General features: G+C 37.7%; 1 long non-coding RNA gene across 3 annotated transcripts in view; it reads left to right on the top strand.

The window, feature by feature from the left end:
* The window catches only part of LOC116226422 (uncharacterized), a 135,905-nt gene that overhangs the window by 58,728 nt on the left and 52,918 nt on the right, over positions 1 to 24,259 (top strand). The window contains exon 3 of one of the 3 annotated variants that reach the window (XR_004166313.2): positions 14,676 to 14,850. The exons of the other annotated variants lie outside the window; for them this stretch is intronic. This is a non-coding gene — a long non-coding RNA (uncharacterized LOC116226422). Of the gene's footprint in view, positions 1 to 14,675; positions 14,851 to 24,259 lie in introns of those variants that run through there. 3 annotated transcript variants of the gene reach the window in all.

The following is a 24,259-nucleotide window of genomic DNA, read 5'->3' as shown; positions in this document are numbered from 1 at the left end:
CTTCCTCTGCAGCAAAGTGCTAGCAAATGTTTGAAGACTGTGCATGGTAGGTCCAACAGTACTGTCAGTCAGTTGTTGCAGGTCTTGACATTACCACACAGTGTCATCAGGTGTTCAGAGTAAGTCACAAATCTCTCAGGAGAAACTGTGAGCTAAACCAGATATGGACAGTATTTCACAAATTGAGAAACTAAACTTAATTACAGGAGAAATTATGATAGTGAAGCATTCAGCTGTAAGTATCAGTTACAACAGTGTACCACTGAATCAGATTTCAGTAATTTTCAAGGTCAGGAAAGTCCTAAGATTGAATGCCCAAACAGATGTCATCAAGTTAGATTATTTCCAAGCTCGAGTTTCAGGCAGCTCATTGACATACAAGTTTAAAAGTGTTGGCACTATTTCAGAGCTTAGAGGTAGTCCTTCGAGTTAAGGTTTGCTGAGTGCCATTCATGAAAACTTTTGAGTAGTGGTTGAAAAATTAAGCCTCAAATTTAAATGAACCAACTGGGAACTGTTAGGCAGTTTCACTAAAGACTCAGTGATCCATGTGAAGTTTGTAGGTGGAAGTCAGATGCAGGAGCATGGTATTGCATTTTATGTTTTTCATTAGTTTTCAGTGTGGGTAGACAGCGGAAGATCTTTATCAAACATACTGCAATCATACTGAAAATTGGCTAGTTCTACAATTATGCATATTGTTGACAAGGTGCATTGAAAGATGAGATATTCTCATGCTTTATAGCGAACAACAATCAATGTTGCAGCATGGTAATTACCCATGTGAGATAAATGCTGTAAGTTTTTTATAGGCCGGTTATCTTGTATTTAGCAATCTGGGTATGAATTGCCTTGCAGAGGTAGCAGTTTTTAAGTCTTTGCATGTTTTCTCTAATCTACTAATCAAGATGTATTCTTGAGTATTAATGTATACAATGTTAATGTATGGACTAACAGATGGGATCTTGGGCTGTGACTTGGAGGATGCACAAGTAATCTTAGCTTTATCCCTGGCCTCTTGGTGATCACCCACTCGGAGATTAATGCTCTGTGTGGGGCTCGTAGAGCTCAGAGATTAAATCCCTGTATTGAGCTTGTAGACAATTTCTGATCTGGTTGCCAGTGTCTCACAAGGAGAATCTCAACATGCTAATTTTGCTAAAATAAATGTCAGGAAGAGAGTTGAAAATAAACAAGTTACCAGGGACAGAATTCATTTTAATTATGTTTACTTTTCCACTGGCAGAAAGAAGTAGCTCTCACTATCTATTTTAGTCACTTACTAACTACATAATTAATAGGGCCAGGTTAACCTTGACTGTGAATTTCCCTTGGAAACTGGATGCCAACACATTTGAAGTTCCTTTGCTCTCATGCTCATGGCCTTGTGGAGGAAGTACTTCCTACCCATTTAATGAGCTGACCAGTTCTTTCAATTTGTTTTATTCATTATTTCAATATAGAAAAGAATATTGAATATATCTATCCTATTTGATTTATTCAATAAGCTGAGAATACAGTACAGAGTAAATTGATCTGGGATTGTACCAAGTAAGAAGATATCATTTGCACATGAAAGGATTTTTATCTTCCAAGCTCTTGTCTTGAGCCCATGTACTGCTCAATACAGTACCATCAGGGTGAGGTGAAAAGAGGCACTTTATCGACTTTAAGGACAGATTTAAGGACTTTGCTTCCATCTGTTGTAATCTCTCTATATGCTCTCTAAAAAGCAATTTACCAGTTCAAACCTAAGAGTTTTCATGAGTATTTGGTGGATTTCTCCAGATACAGCAACAGGGCTAAGATCTTTAACTCTGTTCTTTTTCTTCCAAACCTTGTTTGGTTGTGGAGGAGAGCTAGGCCACACCTACAGCTCTGCTGTGGGAGTTTGCAGTTTTACAAAGCCACCGATTTCCTCTGTGCTAGGCAGAGAATCATTTCATGAAGTGCTGGGCAGAATTTCAGAAACTGGTCAGTGATCAGTTTTTGATAAGCAATTACTTGCCTTTGATCTGATTCAGACAACTGCTTTCAGATCAGATGGATTCTCACCTTTACTGAGTGAAGGATGAACTAAGATTATCTTTTTTTTTTTTTAATTAGTATTTGTGCTGAACTATTTTTTTAACATTTTATTGTGACTATCTCTCTGAGAAGCCTGGTATCCATCCAGTACATCTATGACCAGATCCTACTGATTCTCCTCCTCCTTATCAAAGACAGAATGGTGCCTGATCCTTGTAAACCATTTTTATGTCCTATGCATTGGCATTTGTTTTAAGGAAATAACCTTAAATTACTAGAACATTTATCTTTCAAAAAGAAGGAGCACTAGTCTCCATTTTTCTGTTTACCTGGAAAATTACAGGATCTTTGATGCAAGTAAGAGATTACAACTGCCTTAATTTCATTATTAGGTTTTGAGTGCCTTTCATTTGCAGAGGTGGTGCAGAGGGAGATATCTGTGAACAGGTAGAAATGAGAAAGGGGGAGAAAAGCAGGTGTTTTAAGAGAGCACTAGCAATCTCAGATAAAACCTTTAATGGCTTATATGGCTTATGTCGTGAAGGAGACCTTAGCATATCACACCTTTTTATAACAGTTTGGTGAACTGAAAAGCTTCTGCAGTAGATTGAAACTAGCACTGCATTACTCAGGCATGGATTCCCTTGTTTAAATTTTTACCTTGTTTAAATTTCGCGCAAATAAGCTAGAAGTTTCTAGATTTACAGTAAAGCCCAGTGCTAGGATATTGGTTCAAATGCAGTGAAATAACATAAGGAGGGCTGAATGGAGGGTTGGAAGCAGTGGTAGCTGAATTTAAAATGTCATCAGCTAGAGAATTACACCACAATTTTCTGTTTGGATCTGTCAATGCAGAGGGCTGAGAGGAAGGCAGGACTGGAGGAAGTGGCAGGTCCACAACTGCCATTTTGCTGCCAAGAACAGGGAGGCTTGAGTGAGGCAAGTTTGTTTGTGCTGTAGATACTGTGACAGCACAGTAGCTGCTGAAACCAGTCTTTGTTTTTGCTGCAAAGATCGAAGTTTAATCATAATCAGTTCCTTTCGCTTGATCTTCCACGTTTGCTCCCTCTGCTGGCAAAGTCAAAGAGACATAAAGGAACATGAAAGTGAAAAAGGAAGACAAAATGGTGGGCTTACCCTTTGCAGTTTGACAATTAAATAAAACGTGAAATTTAGTACAACATTAACCCACCTTTTAAAACATTTCTCATCATCTTGTCTTCGTTATTTCCAGGGGGAGAAGATGTCTGTTGTGGTAATACTGGATCTCCTTCAAACTTTATTTTCAGAAAACAAAGCATCCTATTCTCCTTTTTAAGGAAAGAAAATAGCGTAAGCCAATTTCTGACTTCAGTGATGACTTCTCATGTCTTGAATTTTATCTTTTTTTCCATCGTGTTTGTAATGCACATTGTGGAAAATCAGCACCTGTCTTTTCTATGTCACAATTGAACATTACTTGTTATTTAAGGATGGAATTCTCATCTCTCTTTTTAAAATCTTAAAACCTAACCCAGGGATTTTGTGCAAAGTAGCTGTCCTCTTTTTTAGAGGTGAATGCTGTCATAAAATGAACCAGATCCATTTGCACCTTCTTCTCCAACCCATTATCAGTTTCATGTTCTATTCCTTCCTTTGCACTGGCTCTGCAGTTCTCTGTAGTTTCTCCAAATGCAGAGTGAGCCAATGTGAGCTTTTTTGTTTTACTTTTGCTAGCTTAATTTTATCCCATTTTAATGAGATGGATCGTTTGAGCCCAAGGTCAGAAGACAGTCAGAGACAGCCCCAGAGATGGGGCAGTGGCATGCAATGAATGATCAGATCTTCTCAAGTAGTGTGGTGCAATTTTAATGCCAAGTTCTGGTTGAAAAAAACAGTAAACAATGCTGGTAGATGAAGTTCAGTCAAGCTTTTCTCCATGTAAGTAATTGGTCCTGTAATAGGTTTGGGATTAAGTGTAAGACTCTTGGAACATTTTCATTGGAGCTAGTCACTGGTGGCATTAGACGATGAGCTGCATGACCGAAAAAGGCATAAAGATCTCTTGCCCTTTGTCACTGGCTCCTTCTATTTGGCCTTGCAAGATTATGTTACTGCAGATGTTGTTCTTACTGAGCTCTCCCTAATCACTGACTAAAAACATGGTGTTCTTTTTGCATCCCCTCTTGAAAAATCACAACTTTTCTTCTGTTTCCCTCTGATCTGTCCTCAATTTCATTTTGTCTCAATAGTACTCTTTCTGGTGCTGTATTTGAATTCTGCAATGCTTCTTTTCACAAGGATGTTCTATTTTCAGCTTCTCTTGTTCTCAATGACCAACCATGCATGCTCTCTTGATGAGGTAACATTTGTTACCTCAGCAACATCCTCTGATATTTTCTCAAAGTAATTTTTGTCATGAAGTACCATGAGAGGCTCAGGTGCTCCTTGTTCAGTTGTCTTGAATAGGGTAGTGAATGATAACCTTATTTTTTGTTTTGAATGTGGCAAAGAAGGAGATCCTTTAATACTCAACAGAAAAAGAAAGGACTGCAGAGAAGTATTTGAATTGTGCAAGCCAAAGAACATATGATGTGGATGGATTTCAGGAGGCAGAGGAGGGGACTCTGGAGCTCTGTAATTGCTGTTTGTTTCTTATGTTTCTTTGTTTCTTTCCTGTGTGATTCCTGAACATCATATTAATCTTTCCCACACTAACTAGTGAGCATAAAGAGTACTGGGAAGTTTAATGTACAACATAGAACAGAACATGAGGCTTGCTTTTGAAATTCACTTTATGCAGACGTTTTATCACCTAAATGTTCTTAGACAGCAAACACAAAAGGACATGAAAACAACTGAAGCTCGTTCTCTTTTATATTTAAACAAAATGACTCATGGAAAATATTTTCTATGTGGAATAGAAATTTGTCTGGAAAAAATGATTTTTTATGTACAGGATGTACCTTATTATGGATAAAACTGTCATCCTACATGTTGCCACCTGTGTTAGACATATTTGTGATTTAGTGATAATTTACATCAATCATTTTAAACAAGCCTATAAATTTTCATTTCTTTTGGTATAAATTTTGGTATAAATTGGCATTTTTTTGTTTATAAGTGAATGGTTAGATCCTTATATAGAACCAGAACTGCTACTGAATTATAGAGAATAGTGTGGCAAACCTTTACTTTTTTACCTAATTTAGGATATTTTCAACCTTTTTGTTTTGTTTTGTTTTCCCAGTTGGCTGCATATCTTCGTTGCATCAGCAACAGTGATTGATGACTGTTGTGTTTCTTTACCATTAATCTTCTCTTGCCTTTAGATTTCCTGCGTGAACTTCTTGCGTGTATGCTACCTCTGTCCCTACAGGTTCAGTAAGGGTGGGATTTTTTAATTTGTTTTTATCTGAGTAGTTTCCCCACCTTCTGTCAGTATGCATTTCTGTCTCCTTGTTGATCCAGTTATTTACTATATACACCTTACACCAACTCCTACTTAGCAAGGATTATGTTTTCTAATGTTGAATTCATGGTGATCATGAGATGAAAGGATGAACCTAACAAAATTATGACCATCTAAGAAGTGATTAAACAGGAAACTCCCCTGCATTGTGATTGAAAGGAAATGAGTGGGTGTCAGCCTAGTGAGTTGTTCCATATGAATCAAGCTATAATGGGTCTGTTTTTCACGTGTCTTAAAGGAGTGCTCAGAATCATCCCTTAAATCTTGCCTGTTGACAATTTAGAACAAAAAAAAGTGAGCTCACAGTCCTGCACTTCCCAACATCAAGTAAAAGTTGACATAACTATGGAGCAAACATGAAAAAAGAGCAAAGGATTTCTTACGGTCCTTAATTCTTCTGCTGAACAATTACAATCTCTGCTTATCAACTGCCTTTTCCTTCCTGTAATTGTCAGATGTAATAGCTTCTTGTCCTAAATTTCTTTTGTAGCTCATCTGTTTCAAACATGCAGTCTATAGTTGACCTATTTCTCCTTTTTTAACTCAGGTGGAGAATGTTTTCCTTCAGAAAATTATTACTTTTTTGGATTCCAACCAATATAGCCAAGTTTTTCTACAATCTGAGCTTTAAGCATTTAGTAAATTGTTCCATCTTACGATACAGGTTCAAAGTGGTTTTCTGAATTACTTTCCAGTACGTGGGGATTCCCCTGACAAATGGGCTGGAGGACAAATGTGTAGGATAGATTCAGTCCTCTGGAAACTTGTGCACTTTCAAACAGAGATGTTTCTTGAATGAATGTCATCTTGGTGGATGAGTACGATATTTAAACATTAAAAGTTGTGTGTGAAGAGAGCATCCTGAAAGAATCCACAGATGCTGGAAATCTATAGCTTATTAACGAGTGGTTGGTTGTTTGAGTCAGACTGTCATGGCCTATGTATCATATATCATGACTTACCGACTCCTCTTTCTTCTATACATTACGACTGGATTCTGTGCTTTGTTTATTTGCAGTTCAGCAGCCTTCTTTGAACATACCAACTCTCTCTGTGGGTTACATGAAAAAGGAGATAGTAATCACAATGAAACACGAATTGTGCCCTCACTACAATGTTATCAGTTTAAACTGTTCAATACATACAGATTTTTACAAAGGAAAAAATCTTAAGTAAAATTGAAAATGTAAAGATGGACACAATTTCTGTTCATATTTCTGTAATCAACAGAAAATAAAGGAATCTAATTGTGGCTTATGTAGTCCGGTCAACTGAGAAAATTTTATTTAGCATTCTACATGTTTATACCACAGATTTAAGATGAAATGCCACTTGCTCTGCTGTGTTTAAGCATCATATAACTAGATTTGGCTTTTAAAAAAGGACATGCCTTCCATTGCCTGTAAAAAGCATACACATTGTGAAACCACTCTTCCTCTGAAGGACAGATGGTGGAAACCTAAATAGCGGATAAGTGCCAGAGGTTCCAACATCTGCAGTTAGTAGAAGCCCAGGACAGTGCATTTTAAGCAATGCATTTTAAATGGAACTGTGATTGGAATGAGAAACACGTTGCCAGGAGCCGATTCCCAAGAAAGAAGAATCCTACAGTGGTAAGAAAAAAGAAGTTTGCAGTGGTTCTCTTTGGCTTCAGATTTGGAGAAATATCTAAAACATGCCAGTCAAATTCTGTTGTCATATGGCAAGAAAATGTGCACTTGAATGAAAATGGCCTACATCCAGGTGGGCCCCAGTAGGCAGTGATTTATGGTCTGCATTGTACCTGCATGTGAGCTGGATATTTTAGTAGAAGTCGAGTCATGCCTTTGAAGGCAGGATTTCCCAGGCACCCAGGAAACTGGTTCTGCCGGTTCCTGAGGGCTCTCACCTCCTTCCTCCACCGCACCCATTCCAGGCTCTGTGCATCTCTGAAACACAAACAGCAGGTGAGATTTTATCTGCTGAAATGTTTTCAAAACCACTGGATTTTGCTCTTTCAAGTTGCTGGTCTCTATTTTACCAGCATGGATAACTATGGCTGTGTACAAAAATGTTCACATCCTCTGAATGATCTCACCCTTTTTAGCTTATGATTTTTCCTCTGAAAATATGGATACTTTCTGAAAGCATAATATTCATCTCCAATTTAAAAAGGCAGCCTTGAATCACGGAAAAGAAGCAGTGCATTGCTGATGGATTTGGTCACAGCCTGCCAAATTCTGTTACAAGTTCACTCAAAATCCATTTTCATACAGGCTGCTCTCCTGATCAGTCTTCCTAATTCATTGTATGGACTGTCATTACTCATCAACTGCAAAACTATCCCGAGTAAAATTCACTATGATCGGTCAGGCATGTCCAACCCACAGCCTGTGGGCCACATGCAGCCTGGCACAGCTTGCAGTGCTACTTGCCTTTCTGACCCCGCGTTGTTGTGGTAGCGGCTCTTTCCTGCCAAGTGGCCCAGTCCCACTTCAGAACACAGGGAAAGTGTAGTGCAGTACAGAGTCTTCTTCTGACACCTGTAAAACTCGCTCACGTACACTGAAACCTGCATGTATTACACGAGGCATGTACTCGTGCGGTTTGTTGAGTAAAATGCAGTGGTTGAGGATATTAATATTTCAATTTGCCTAATGGCATCACAAATGAGAGAAGAACCAAAAAAAAAAAAAAGAAAAATTATGGATTTTTCCAGGAAGAGTGTTCAAGGAAAAATGGACAGTAAGTACTTCTATCAAGACAAATAATCTGGCACTGTGCTTAATTTGCAAGGAAATCATGTCAGGTTTCAGAGATTACAATTTGGAACGCTATTATATGCAAAAGCATGCTGCAAAATTCAATGCATGTCAAGGAATGCTTAGTAAAGGCAAAACAGCAGAACTGAAAAAAAGTGTCATCTCAACAAAATCTTTTCAAAAAAGTTAAAACTCAGACTCTGTTGTAAAAGTTAGTTACATGGTAGCAGATTTGATTGCAAAAAATCTAACCCATTTATCAATGATGAGATCATTAAGCAATGTATGGAAATGTGACAGATATAATGTGTCCTAATTAAAAAAAAATGGGTTTTTCTACAATCAGTTTGTCTCTCCAGACTGTAGCCAGGTGAAATGACAAAAGAAGAATATCTATTGAAAGGCATTTGGAGAGTGAAGCTGCCAATTTCACATTTTTTTGCTTTGGTGATAGATGAAAGTACGGATGCTACAGATATGGCTCAATTTGACATTTCCATTAGAGGTATTGATAGTGAATATAATGACACTGAAGAAATTGCTTTTTTTGGACAATTAGAAGACAAAATGAATCTCCTGATTTGAATGAAGTAGTAAAAAAAATACATTAAAGGAATTTTCTTCAACCTTTGTCAACATATGTGGTATAGTTACTGGTGGCACCCCCTGTGATGGTTGGTAAAAAAGAGGGACTTACAAAATTAACAGAAGACAGTGCAATTATCAGTGACAACTCATGTTTGATGAAACATCATTGCATCATACATTAAGAAAATTTATGTGTAGAGGCATTAAATAGGGATAATGTCGTGCAAATAGTCATCAAAGCTGTGAATTTCATAAAATGCAATGGATTGAATCATCACCAATTCCAAGAGTTCCTTAGAAATATGGATGTTAATTATGGGAACATCGTTAACTTTTCTGAAGGAAAAGTGGTAAGTCAGGGTAAAATGCTAAAGACTTCATGATATACAGAGTGAAATCAAATCATGTATGGAATGAAAGGGAAAATTTGTGCCAGAACATGAAGTTTAAAAATGGCTCACACATAGCATTTTTTGTGGACTTGACCTCTGATTGAATGAGTTAAATATGTGCCTTCATGGTGAAAATGAACTTATCTGTGCTATGTTTCAAACCATAACAGCATTTGGAATGAAACCTACATTACAGCAAGCTCAAGTTATGACAAATAATTTCATACGTTTTGGTGCTTTGGCTAAACACGGTCCTGTGAACAGCAAAAAATACACTGCCATGTTTCCTATTTCGATAAAGGAATTTGAGAGTAAGTTTTAAGATTTCTAAAAATATAGTTTTCAGTCAGCTTAAATAAATTACCTGTGAATTTTCAAATGGAATGTATTCAGTTGCAATTGGACATGCAACTCAAATTAAAAATTGCTCATGTCTCTTTACTAGACTTTTGTAAGACCTGTGTTAACAGAGAAGAATATCCCTTGCTTCACAGTCATGCCTTACTCTTGTAATCACTTTTTGGCAGTACATATATTTGTGAGCAATTATTGTCAAAGGTGAAGCACAGAAAGAGTAACATTTCATTAGAGATCTCTGACAACCATCTTGAGAACCACTGAGAACTTTAGCTACTTGTATTGAACCAGACATTGATACATTAGTATCCCAAATGCAGGGATACTGCACTTTACCCACTACTTTTATGTTTTTGTTACTCTGATTTTTGTTTTAATCAAAAATACATGAAAAATGTTTTGTCTCTTATATAATTAACTATGTAATATATTTAATACATGGCCCAAGACAATTCCTGTTTGCTCAGTGCAGCCCAGGCAGGCCAAAAGGTTGGACACGCATATGATAGGCTATAAACTGCTTTAAGATTATTTACTATAATGACAAATTATCCTCAAGTAGTTACTGATAAAATCTGCGCATTTCTTAAACTGTTAGGGAGTGCTGAATTACAGTAAAGACAGAACATCGGGACAGTGACATGAATTATTTGATACACCAGCTATAAGCACAAAAACCAGGCATCTTACAAAGGATATAGTCCATCCTTATGGAAGGTGGGGCAATAGCATGAGAAGTAATGAGTCTGAAAAAAATTAAGTGTTGTGTGGAATAATGAACTGTACAAATATCTGCACTATGATGCAGTAGCTGAAATGAAACAAGAAGTAATGTAAGGTTATGTTACCAGTGGAGCTGGCACTGACGTGATCACTGGAAGAATGTTGTCTACCAACATATTGGCCATTCAAAATATGCTCTTGAGAAAGTTCTTAAACAACTGCTTTGGGACAGACACAAAATGGTTAAAGAAACATTGATGCAAAGAGCCCACTGATGTAGAGATATAGGAGTGATTTGATTACTGTCTGTGAAGAACATACAGCAGAAGGTAGCTTTTATACCTAATAAGCAAAATATAAAATGATCTGATGCTGAAAGTCACAGCTAGAAATTAAATGTCAATGTCTTGGGATAAGAAAAATCAACTAAGCAAGAATTGTAAGGGATGTATCACTGGAAATCTTCAAAGCAACATCACTCTTGTATTTGAAGTAGGAATTAATTGTAACACTTGTAGCCTTTTGTGGAACAGGGAATCATTAGTGCAATATTTTGTGATACAGTACTTCCTGGTATGCTTAAAATGTGTGTTTGTAAATGGATCTACTTACAACATGATAAACATCTTAAATAGCCTGATAAATACAGTAACAAGTATTCATTGAAATAGAGAAGTAAGAAGTCTTTAACTGTTTTTCCACATTTACCATTAATCCTCTGTGAGCTTTAGTATATTGCAAAATTGTTTGAAAACATGTTAAAAAATCATATTAATAAAACCTTCACATTTTTCATCAATCTCTGTGAATATTATTGAAATTAAGAGAATTTATATGAAGAAAGACTCTTATGTAAGACTTCTGTGTCTTGTAGTGACATACTACCCCATAAATGCACTTACATAATATACCAGTGACACTAATCTGTGTTTACCCAAAACTTAAATGATTAAGGAACAACTTAGAGAGCAAGGTTACGGTCACAATATGAGAAGCCAAACAGAACATAAATTCAGCCAGTTAAACTTGTCTGAAAGAAAGCTTAAGTACTATAGAGATGATGGAAAAGACTATATCATAAAGGAAATCTGTGGCAAGGTCTGATTAATATTTTTGATGAAGTGTTTTGTTGAAAAATGAGACTTCACTGAAATGAGATTCTCTGTAAGGTCTTTTATATTTGTTATGAACATGGCACATAGGCAGGCAGCTCTTGCAAAAGCTGAAGATTTGGCAACCTTGGAAACCTTGATTGCAGTGTATTATTACTATGAAAGAAGCCAGAAATTTGATAAAAGATGTCTCTTTTCAGCCAACTACAAATCCATGCCTTATCAGCAGAATAAATATACTAATGTCAAGATATTTTCTATCTCCCTTTCTTTTTGCATTCTAACAAACAGGAGAAGAAAAATCACTTAGATAACTCTGAGAACTCTTTTGGTTTGAATACAACACTGTATTGTGTATTGGAAAATATTGGAAGGAAAAAGACCTGAAGAAAAATGAAAAATGAGATAATCTGAGTTTTATCAAATGTAGTGTCAGACTAAAACCTTTTTGCATGAGATATTTGGCCTTTTAGACAGGGACAATGCAATAGACTGAATTTTCACACATGAGAGCAGCACTTGTTTTGGGGTGATTTCAAATTATTGCTGAAGTACAAATGATGTGGGTGACGACAAGAACTGATTAGGCTGGTAAAGTACTGGCTGGCATGAGACTGCAGTGTATTAAAGGAGAAGTTCTTAAATCCTGTTCTCTAAGAAGCAAACATGATGGGTATGCGAATGTTGCATTGTACAGAGCACTAAGACCTTCTTCGTAGTGTTGCATGCAGGTCTTCACATGCGTTCATGAAGAGAAAATAAAAATGGAATGGCTGCAAAGAAAGGAAAATGAAATTAAAATTAAAGGAGATTTAAATAGATACTATAGAGAGAGAAGAAGATGAAGAATAACAGAATCAAAGGATTATGAGGCAATTGTGAGGCCTTATTGTGAATTGTAAATGAGAAAAAAGGTTTTAATGAATTTCTTGGACATGGGCTTGGAATAATCTTTGAAACAAGAGTAGTGAGGGTAAGGAGACAGTGATGTTTTAAACATTGAACTTTATAGACAGATGTGTGACTGTATGATAGAATGAGAGAATTTCTGGGAATGGGAAATTAAGATCCCTTGAGAACCCAAGGTATTAGTATCTCCAAAGGTCTTTCAGAGAAACTGAATTACTACTTGGGAGAGGCTGCACTATTCATATACACTGAAAATCCCACATTTCCATGTTTCACTGGTTGTCTGTAGAGGTCAGAGAGTTGTGTGTTCTGCTCATATGCCCAGAGAGAAACAAGTCAGATTTAGGATAAAAGTGAAATCTTACACTTGGAACATACTGACAATGACTATTAGCTTTGAATTTCTTGGCACTGTGTTCTTTGAGAGCCATTCTCTAAGATATTCTAGGAGTTACATATTGTAGGATTTTTGTTTAAGATCACTTTGTTATTTCAGGGTCATAGCACAATGATGAAAGCATTGACTTTTTCCCTGCTTTCCTTGGATTTTCCCAGGTTCTACATCCATCAAGTTTTGGGAAATATTTGCTGTGTACTGCGTTAATATGGTGATTGCAACTGGTACATTAGAAAGTACTACTGAAACATTGCCAACAGTTATGTGTGACTATAACTGAACACCCCTTAAATTCTTGTTCCTGGGTGATACTCTGACTTTGGAACGAGTGTGTTTTTTTAGACATTAAGACCTGAGGAAGTGGTATACTTACAAGAAGTGATATACTGGGGAGTCCTCCTGTGTAAGCAAGACCCCAGTGAAATCTGAATCAGTCCAATTTCTGAACCATGGGATATATGTGGAATCAGAGTGAACTCAAGTCCTTTGCCTGCATGCTTAAGCCTGAAATGGAAATTACTTATTTGTATTTCTTTCTACAGTAACAATTGCTTTCAACTTGTAGAAGAATAGAAATAAATCAGAAAGTGTAAGTCAGAAAGAAGGAAGCACTGGGACCAGAAGCAGAAACATTTGGTGCCATACTGGGGGACTAAAAAAATCATATTTTTTACTACAGTAGTTTAAAAAGAATTGGGGTCATCTGCTAATTTGCATTAATTATTAAAACTTACAAGAAACTGAAAGCATGACGGCTGATACAAATCTTAGTTGTGCTCCTTCTCTCATTGTGTCTGAAGCAAACAACTGCATGAAGCAAAAAGAATTTTATCAGAATTTCAGTAAATTTAAGTATGAAATAGCAGCTCTTGAAAATAGGCCAAAAGACTTAAAGAATGACTTCAGTATAAATTTGCTCATGTGTACATGAAGTTGCATTTGTTTATCTAAATATATGTTTTAAAATGTAGTTATAAAATAATAAAATCCCTTGTGTACATCCTTGATGAGATTTTAATATGTCTTAAATTCATTAAGTCAGTTCCTTGCAGTGTTTGATGATTTCAGACATGCACACAAAGGAATTTGCACTACTATCACTAAATGAAATCATTGATTCAGTGCTCCTGTAGGTGCAACAGTTTTGTAGGGAAAAGCTCTCTTTTGTTGATCAGCCTGAGTATCCAACTGTAGATCCAAATTCAAGTCTCAGTAAAATTCAGGTATACTGAAATAGAGGTCCAAGCCTACATATTTCTGTTGGAAAGCACAAAGTTGTCCACTCTGCTAAACTCTCCTGTGCATTTTTCGCGAAGTCCTTTTGTGAAATTCTATGGGCAATAGTTGTTTTAAACAGATATTATAAAATCATGCAATGAGTCTGGAGTGCTTATGTAGCCATGCCATTAAATTTAATGAGATGTTGTGCATTGCACAGACACCAGACTAGCAAACCTAGCTATAGGACTTTTTACAGATTGCAGTGCTAAGAAGTTTGTACTAACTGGGCTTCATCTAGACAAAAAGCAATATACAGGTAAAAGCATACAATCTTCATAAAATTGCTGTCTTTGTATTATGATGCACATTTGCTTCTGCAAATGGAGAATGAACTACTCAGATTTTATGAACTACTGATGCTCATTCATGGATAAAGATAGAAATAGACAGTTGGCATACTAAGGAGATTTATGTATTCTATTACTCAGTATATTCTGAGACTGTATCATTCATGGGATCCAAAACTCAAGCCATAGTCATTTACATAAAATGTATCACACTGCTGTTAATAGCGAGATAAAAAGTGGACAAAAAGACTTTTTTAAAGTTAAAGAATTACAAGCACAGTTTTACATGATACAGTTTTTCAAAACTGTTAAACTACCAGGAAAGCAGGAATAGATTACAAGACATTATATTCTTCTGAAAAAAAAAGAGCTCAGAAACTAAATGTAATACAATATTCTGCTGTTCTAGGACATATTCTCACAACTGCATATGACTGAGAGTAACGGGTGACAGACAGATGGTACCATCCAGAAAGCCTTTCTCAAAGCAACAGCCAAGTTAAAAATGGAACTGCTCTAGAAGCCAGAAGAAAAATAAAATCTGCTTATTAACAGCTATAATTTCAGAGTTAGACATTTGGTATATACTACAGTCGTGAGTATATATGTAGTAGTAAGACTTTGTCCTCAGTTACATCTCATCATCTACAGATTTGCTTCTTCTTGTTGTTACTTTTAGTATTGTGGTAAGATATTTATTCTGCTTGAGCAGCTAACTTACAGACATTTGCTATAGAGGAAGGGTCAGGAGGGGGGCAGCAAAACTGCTACCTTGGACTTCCAGAGGGTGGATTTTGAACTATTCGGAAAACTGTTAGGGAGAGTCCCTTGGGAGCCTGTCCTGAAGGGCAAAAGGATGGAAGAAGGGTAGATGATCCTCAAGAAGAAAGTCTTAAAGGCACATGAATAGGCTGTCTCTGAGTGCCATAAGATAGGCTGGAGAGAAGTGAGACCAGTGTGGATGAACAAGGGAACTTTTGCTGAGACTTCATGAGAAAAGCAGTTTGCCTACTGTGTAAGCCTTGGAGTATGTCCAGAGAAAGGCTGCGAAGCTGGTGAGGGATCTGGAGCACAGGTGTTACGAAGAGTGGATGAGGGAACTGGGTTTGTTCAGTCTGGAGAAGAGAAGCTGAGAGGGAATGGCTTCATGGTGCACCAGGGGAGATTCAGGTTGGATATTAGCAAAAACTTCTCTGAAAAGTGGTGAGGCACTGGAATGGACTGCCCAGGGCGGGGATGGAGTTATTGTCCATGGAGGTGTTCAAGAAAAGAGTAGATGTGGTACTAAGGAACATGATTTAGTGGTAAATATTGGTGATAGGTGGATAGTTGGGTTTAGAGGTCTTTTCCAACCTTAATGATTCTGTGATTCTGTGATTCTTCATTGCCCTCTTTATTAGCTGAAGGCAGCCTTCTCTACCATTTGCTCCTTGCAGAAGATTCTGAAGTACTTCTCTAGTTTATGCATCCCATCTTTATCAGTAGTTCATTGAACTTTATGAAGCTTTCTGTTACAAATCTGAATATATTTTGATACATGGATGGAATCTGCCACTGATGATGCAGAACCATTGTTGTGATATTCTGGAAAGCATGCCCTATTCAAACCATCTAATGCATGTAATGATTTTCCTGGACAGGATTATCTTCATTTATTGTGTGTGGAAAAAAGAATTCCTGACAAAAACTGGACTTTAATTTTGATTATGAATTTTTGTGCAACCCTAATGAGAAGAATGAATTGCTAGTTATCATAATCACCAATCACAGAGAAATGCCATGACAAGTTCACATCATTATACTGTAGTTATAGTATATTGATCTGTAATGGAAGTCAGCTCCTGATGACTTCTAACTGCTTGAGATTATATTGTACATCAGCCTCATTTGCAAAGGTAGACTGTTGAAATCACCTGACTCCAAAGAGCACAAACAGTGTAAATGTGGCACTGAATTCAAAAAGGATCAAATCCATGAGGCAGAGAATGTGTTTAGAACTGTGTTCTGAATGCAGCATTTATTATAGATTTTATATTACATATATTATTTTATATATAGATAATATATAGTATATATATATGTATTATATTTATATCCTAAATGGCTGAAAGTCAGAAGGCAGGGGACTGTCATAAGGGAAAGATGTCTCTAAAAATGCTTATCCTCTTCTTTTTCTTTGAGCCTTCCATAAGTAGCTGATAGTGGCTGCTGCCGGGCGCTCCATTTGTTTAATATCTTTATTGATGACCTAGATGAGGGAATTGAGTGTACCCTCAGTAAGTTTGCAGGTGACACTAGGTTGGGAGGTGGTGTCAATCTGCCTGAGGGTAGAGAGGCCCTTCAGAGAGATCTAAATAAACTGAATTGCTGGACTGAGGTGAATGGAATGAGGTTCAACAAGGCCAAGTGCCGGGTCCTGCACTTTGGCCACAACAACCCCATGCAGCGCTACAGGCTTGGGGATGAGTGGCTGGGTGACTGTGAAGAGGAAAGGGACCTGGGGGTGTTGGTTGGTGCTCGGCTGAAAATGAGCCAACAGTTGGACTAGATGATCTTGCAGGTCGTTTCCAACCTTGTGATTCTATGATTCTATGACAGAGCACTTTAAACTAGCAATTAATTTGAGCATTATCTTTGATAATATGGCCCTAGCTTTCTTTGGAGACCTGAGAGCTTTGCAGAGCTATCACTCTACAGTAGCTGTGTCTCTTACATTTTCTTTTCACTTTCAATGGCTCATTTTTTGTGATATTTTGATTTTCTTCATCGTTGTTTGATAAATACTTTGAACTTTTTTTTTGGCCTTCTGTTATGCCATTGTTTCCTTTTGGGAACACAGTTGGTCATCATCTGCATTAATTTTCATCTTTTAAGTCTCTCTTTGCTCTGTGTCCATAACACCTCACCCACATTCCTGCAGGTTGAAGATACAGCTTACTCATGTTGCCATGGCCACATTATGGCTGCCTCCATGACTTTGCTACAGTCACAGACCTAACCTCACCATGTAACTACAAGCAAAGCAACTTAGTGTATGCAATTTGCAGAATAAAAGTGTTAATGCCTTAAGCTTGTGCTGCAGATAGTCTCTTCTTCATAGTAAATCTGTACATTCTCACACTGTGTGAACCACTTCTTATATGTTGGTTTTTTTTTTCATCAACAGCACTGGGATATTATATTAATCTTATTTCAATATTCATAAAATCCTCATCCCCAGGCATCTTTCAATCTTCCTTTTGTGTCACTTTCCATAAAAAGGATACTAGATTGTGATCCTTCCTGTCTAGTTTGTTTCTTTAGTATTTTTTCTGAGCTAAGACTGTTGTTGATTCGTTCTCTGAAGCAGTTTTTTAGATAAACTGGACTTACGTCTCACATACTTTTTCTTCTATAAAGATTTTTTTTAATATATTAGAAGTAAAATTAAAGACCTCTTACCACTGAAAAGTATTGCTTTTGTGGGTAAAAAATTTGCACCCATCTACAGCATTCAGCAAACACTCTTTTCTAGCATCTCCATTGCACTGGTCACCTATCTAACAAGAAAGGCTTTGGATTCATATTCTTCCCATTAGTTTTTCACATGGAGAGAGAAGAAATACCTGCTTTTCCCTACTGTTAACCAGGTCTGCACACTCACTGTACCTGCTGCAAACCCTTTCCTTCTGCAACCTATGTGTTTCTCTCTCAAGTGCCAGGCAATTAACTACTAGGTGAACATGGGAAAGAGCAGTGAAATACACAAGTTAGGCAATCGCCTGCCACTGTTCTGCAATGACCTCAACTAACAATATTGTGCAAGATAGAGCACAGGTTGCCGTGCTGCAGAAAACTAAGGAAAACAAATATTCCCACTGTCCTGCTGCAGTCAGACACAAGAGTGAGATTTGCACAGGGAGGGAGCTGATTTGTCTTCTGTTTGTTGTCAGTCATGGCCCAGCTGAGCCACAAGTCAGTTCTCCAGAGTCATCGAGGAGCCCAAGTTTGGGTCCTAATGGCATACCTTTCCTCTGATGGTGATTGTTTCCCTTTCCTCAGTCCATAATGGTACCTCTTTCCTCAGCTGTTAAGGTACGTTTCTGCAGCACTTCCAGGTGCCCTTCCCACCATGGCCAAGGTGACTGGGTGTACCCATGTTCACTGCCTTCCTCCTTTGATGCATAAGTCTGTCTGCTTGACTCCACAACAGACCTGTATCTGTAGTCCTTTCACTGTCAGGATGATTTTACAGACACAACAAGGAATTGGCTTAGTCCAAGGGAGCTGCTTCTCTCTGCAGAGTTAAAACACGTCATTAGTAATGCAGTGTAAATGCTTGAACAAAAACTGTTATTGGGCCTGAAGCTACATAAGTATCCATGTAACTTCTTACTTGAGGGCTTTGGAATCCACCCTTAGTGCCTCTTAACTACTGCTCCAACCAGACAGTATCCTAAAGATAGGATAAGGCAGGATAATTAGATACATTCACAGACTGAAATTCTGTAACAGTTTATAGCAGTGTAATTCCAGTTGACTTCAATAAGGTGGAGTGGGATTTTTTATCAGTGAAAGATTAATGTATACAACAAGGTCATAAGAGCTCTGCACATCACAAATATTATGCTTAAAATTTCCAGATCTTTGTCAACGTTTTATATATTAATAAGTTATATTCATAAGTTATATTCATAACCTCTATGACCCTAGGCAGAGCAGATGAGATGTCAAAAACTGCTGTTTTAAACAAGCACGAAGTTCAAGTTCCCAACATCCAGCTGGGTATTTTTCATTTAGCGATCATCTCCCACAAAACTGATGAGAAAACTCCCATAAGAGCAAAGGCAATACGTGTATCCTGGTGTTGCTTAAGATTAACCTTGCAAATACCTGGGAAATAAGGATGGGCTTTCCTACTAAATTATAAGACATTTGATGCTATAATGTCCCTTGTTACTTTATTTTCAGAATTTGTAAATATAAATGCAAGGTAAAGTCAATTGCTTGTACTGATCCAGTAACAATGATGCATCCTTTCTGAATTTATTAATTTATTGTCATATTTCAGTTAGAGTATCATTTATTCTGCTAATAGAAACTTGATCTGTTAGGTAAACCAGTCAAAATCAGAATTAGTTTCTTTGTAATCATTAATTCATAAACTCTGATTGTAAGCAAAACATGTTAATATGTGAAAGAGTGAATACTTGAATCTTGATCCAGCTGAGACTCTTCTCACAGACATTAAGAATACTGCCTTGCCTTGAAGCAGCAGTTGTCTTCAGGTGTTGCTATCAAGGGTCAGTCACTCTTTTTGTTGTGAGAATAGCAGAGATCTTAATTACCAAATTAGAGGAAAAAATACCAAAACTAGTGAAAATAATGATCTACATTTGCGCTCACCCTTTCTTGCCCTAGATGAAATAATTTTGGTTATTGGCCAATAGAGAATTTTCTGGATGTTCATTCTGACTTTTGCCAGATAATTTGGATTTGCAGGCTGTGTGAGCCATTGCTTTTCATATGATTAACTACAAAAATCTGCCTTATGGACACTGAAATATAAAACTGTCATGGAAGAATTCTCACTGTCATTGTATTCATTGCCAAGGTCATAGAAGGCAGAAAAAGTTCAGAACAATTATTTATAGTGAAATGTAATCTCTGAGGATCAGTCTTTCAAAATTGTACATACTTGTGAAATTAGATTAAGTTGATTTTGTGAAAAGTATCAGGCGAAATTCTTTTTAGAAATTTACTTTGCATGCACAAATGTATCATTCTAATAGTGGGAGTCTGAGTATATTAGCTGAGACTACCTTGGGCATTGCTTCTGAATAAAACAAATCATCCCCCAGTGCTCTCAGATTCTGTTATTACATATATTTTCAGACAGCAGGGCCAGAGAATATTTTTTTTTTTTCTAGTCCCTTAGCTGTCATGATAAATCGATTAAGTTGTAATAATTTCACCTACATGTGGTACTTAAGAGAGAACAGCCTGAATGCAGAGCCTGCTTTCAATCTGTGGGTTGTACAGACATCACAGGAGGGTTGCCTGAAAAAAAAAAGATTGGAACCAATTTCTCCCTGTGTATTATATTAGATAATACTTCCTCCCTAGGTCTGAAGACAAACTGTTGTTTGAGTGGGGGAGACTTCAAGTGGAAGTTGTAAAATATGTTATGGAAGATCCTTGGCCAACATGTACTGAATCAGAAGTGTTAGCTGTGTGATAAAATGAATAAATAATAAAGAGGCTTGCTTCAAATTACAGATACTGCTGAAAAGAAAAGAAATAAAATCAGCCCAGGACTTTCTCTTCCAAAATGCTATTTACAGGAATTCATCTCTGAAGACAGCATGCTATGCCGTATTCTTCCCACCCTGGCACTGCTTCTTGCTTTCCAGTCTGTTCTCAAGTGAGCCAGATAACACCTCTGCTACCTGGGCATGGTAGTTGTGTACCACTCTTAGTTTGCTCACCATTGTGGTCATCCCAAGAATACCTTATGAACAAATCCAGGTCGCATCATGGTCTCACTCTTCATAAGTAGGTACGTTCATGATGGAGCATACATCAGCTAGGTGCAGAAACACAACTAATGTTATTGTCCAGCACTGTAGATCATAAGTGGCCTTCTTTTTTCTCTTGCAGAGCTACATTATCCTGAGGGTGAATGATATTATTACATGTCAAGCCCTGCAATAAAAATACAATTCGTAGGATTGTTTATAAGATGAATTTCCCCTGCAAATGGCAAATAGCCTAAGCCTGAGCTTTGGAATGTCGGTTGCCACATGTCTCTGTTGGACTTTTGGTTTTAACAGTCATTTACAAGAATAGGCAATACAGAGGCATCAGTAACCACGAATAAGTTCCTAAATTATTATTTCCCAATCTAAGTAGATAATACTGAATATTTTGGATTGCTGGACCCACTTCTCCAAACAAATTCTTTTAAGACAGTCTTGAAGATAAGCTCTGCATAATATTGACTAGTTATTACAGACTTGAAAAACTGAGTGTTCTCTAGGGCAATCTACTTTTTAACAAAGTCTCAAGCAGCAATAGCATTTTGTTAGGTTTACTCCTTGAACTTCTTTTCAGGCACAGTGGGAGCATTCTTTTAGGCGGTATTTCTTAGCCTACCAGTTTTCTAACAAAAACAGCAGCAACAGAGTGCTCATAGGTTTGGCCTGGGTGCATAGTCTTGGATTCTGTGGCAAGTTTATTTCAAGGGATCTTCCTCCATCATCTTTGGCCCAGTATACAAGAACTGTACTATGCAAATGTGTAATGCAAATGACATGAAATAGCTTCACTTTTGAAGAATGTCAGTGGGTAAACTCACTCTGATTTTTGAGAAGAAAATAGGCTTTTCATCTGCTTTGTATTAATTTAAATGAAAAGTTTTTGGTCAGTTCTGAAAGAAAGAAACTGTTTTCTCTTCTTGTTAATACTGATGAACACATCAGATTGAGAGAATGTGTTGATATATTTCAGTACCTGTAGCTACCGTGTCCTTTTTAGCAGGAGTAGCTCTGGTTCTTGTGCTGTGTGCATGGGAATGGTATTCAGGATACAAGAATGACTCACTATCTCTTACTTTAATGTATCTACCTCTTATGGCCAAGTTCTGGTCTGAAATCTATTCAATTCTGCTTGATTTTCACTGTCCTCAATGATAATGTAGTTCAGTCTCAAAGGTTTTTAGGGCGACTGCCTGCTTACTACTGGATTTGGTTCTCTGTTTCATTCACGCTGATCTGCTGAATTGAATGGACTTGTCATGCTGTAATACTGTGGATTTGATTATCAGGATCTATGAACTAGAAAATACCTCCTGCTTGGTTTTTCATCTTACTCTGTTAATACACTGTTAGCTCCTTAGTGGTTTCTTAACACTTTCACTTAACACTGAGGTGAAGAAGAATCAAATCCTTAGACTGAATACAAACTTGTGCATATTTGTATATAACTCTCTACTCTCTGTTCAAGTATTTGATAGCTCCTCAAATACCCTTTGCTGTCATTCTTCCTTCAGACTACTCAATATCATATTCCCCAAAGAGCTCCACTTGGTTGATGGCACCATGCACAACTAGCTCAGAGTTGCCAATGCCCTCATTGGAATGCTGAGAAATACATTAAAAAAAAACAACAGTAGAAGAGTCTTCACACATTCTGAGGTTGACAGAAATGCTCTAGCTGTTTCCTTCCTGCCCTCCTCCCCACCCCCCACCCTCTACCCCCCACTCTAATTTGTAACATCTTTTCAGAAAACAGCCTTTCCAACTATTGATTTCCCAGTGGCAATGGGAAGAGAACATGACTAACAACTCTCTTCTGCAGAAAACAGAGAGATCAAGACTACAACATGTATTCTGACACACTTCTGCTTAGTCCAGACATGAGCAATGTGTCTATGTCAGTGACTTAGTAGATCCGGTCAAAGCCCTCTGCTTCTTTTCTTTTGTGAGATTTTGACATTTCTTGATTTGCTGTGATGTGAATCAGAGTGGAAACAGAACAATCTTTGCAAGATGAAATTTAGAACATAAAAAGAAAAGCATATCAATAGCATAGCTTCAGGATAAGCAACACTGCAATTTCCTCAGTGAGCCACCAGAAACTGTTATTTAGGGTGATTGGCATAGTGAAGTTCTATGCACACTGAACTGTAAGATGTGTTGTGCTGTTGCAAACACTAACCAAAGCAGAAAAAGAGGCAGAGAAAAAGAATCCATGAAACCACATTCCAGATAAAATTCAGGAACCTGATTAATTGATTGTATGAATATGAGGGATGAATCAAAAAATAAAAGTAAATTCATAACTAAGTTATGTAAGCTAAGAGTAATGTCTGCTTGCCTCCCTCTCACATATATATGTTTATGAAGTCATATGATGTTCACTAAATAATCAGATGAAAAAACATAATAAACATTCTTTTTAATCAAAGATTCAGACAACCATGTTGGGATGTTATCTCCTGTAGAAATACAGTGTGGTTGTGAGCAGAAACTGTTGGCATGTTATGTTATGATATGTTATCACAGAATTGCAGTATCATAAGTGTTGGAAAGGACCTCTGAAGAACATCTAGTCCAGTCCCCCTGCTAAAGCAGGTTCCCTAGAATAGGTTGCACAGGAAAGCATCCAGGCAGGTTTTCAGTATCTCCGGAGGAGGAGACTCCACAGCCTCTCTGGGTAGCTTGTTCCAGTGCTCTGTCACCTTCAAAGTAAAGAAATTTTTCCTCAGGTTCAGATAGAACTTCCTGTGTTCTAGTTTGTTCCCATTGCCTCTTGTTCTCTTGCTGCACATCACTGAAAAAAGCCCAACAACATCTAGCTTAGATATGCCTCTCAGTATTGTCTTCTCTGGGCTGAACAGCCCCAGGTCTCTCAGCCTTTCCTCATAAAGGAGATGCTCCAAGCCCCTCATCATCTACGTGGCCCTCCACTGGACTCTCTCTAAAATCTCCCTGTCTTTCTTGAACTGGAGAGCCTGGAGTTGGACACAGTATTCCAGATGTGGCCTCACCTGGGCAGAGTAGATAGGGAAGATTACTTCCATCAACCTGCTGGCAGTGCTTTTTTCAGTGCACCCTAGGATACCTTTGACCTTCTTGGCCTCAAGGGCACACTGCTGGCTCGTGACCAACCTGTTGTCCACCAGGATACCCAGGTCCTTTTCTGCAGAGCTCCTGTCCAGCAGGTTAGCCCCTACCCTGTACTGATGTGGTTATTTCCTCACCAGCTGTAGGACTCTACACTTACTCTTGTTGAACCTCATAATTTTCTACCCCACTCCACTGTCCACCCTGTTCAGGTCTTGCTGAATGGCAGCACAGCCTTTTGGTGTGTCAGCCACTCCTCTCACCTTCTTATCATCAGTAAACTTGCTGAGGGTGCTTTCTGTTCCTTCATCCAGGTCATTGATGAAGATGTTAAACAAGACCTGGCCCAGTACTGACCCCTGGGGAACACTGCTAGTTACAGGCCTCC

Source organism: Phasianus colchicus, chromosome 3 (assembly GCF_987193195.1).
Source record: "Phasianus colchicus chromosome 3, bPhaCol1.hap1.1, whole genome shotgun sequence".
NCBI classification, from domain to species: domain Eukaryota; kingdom Metazoa; phylum Chordata; class Aves; order Galliformes; family Phasianidae; genus Phasianus; species Phasianus colchicus.
This window is presented reverse-complemented; position numbering and strand designations above follow the sequence as displayed.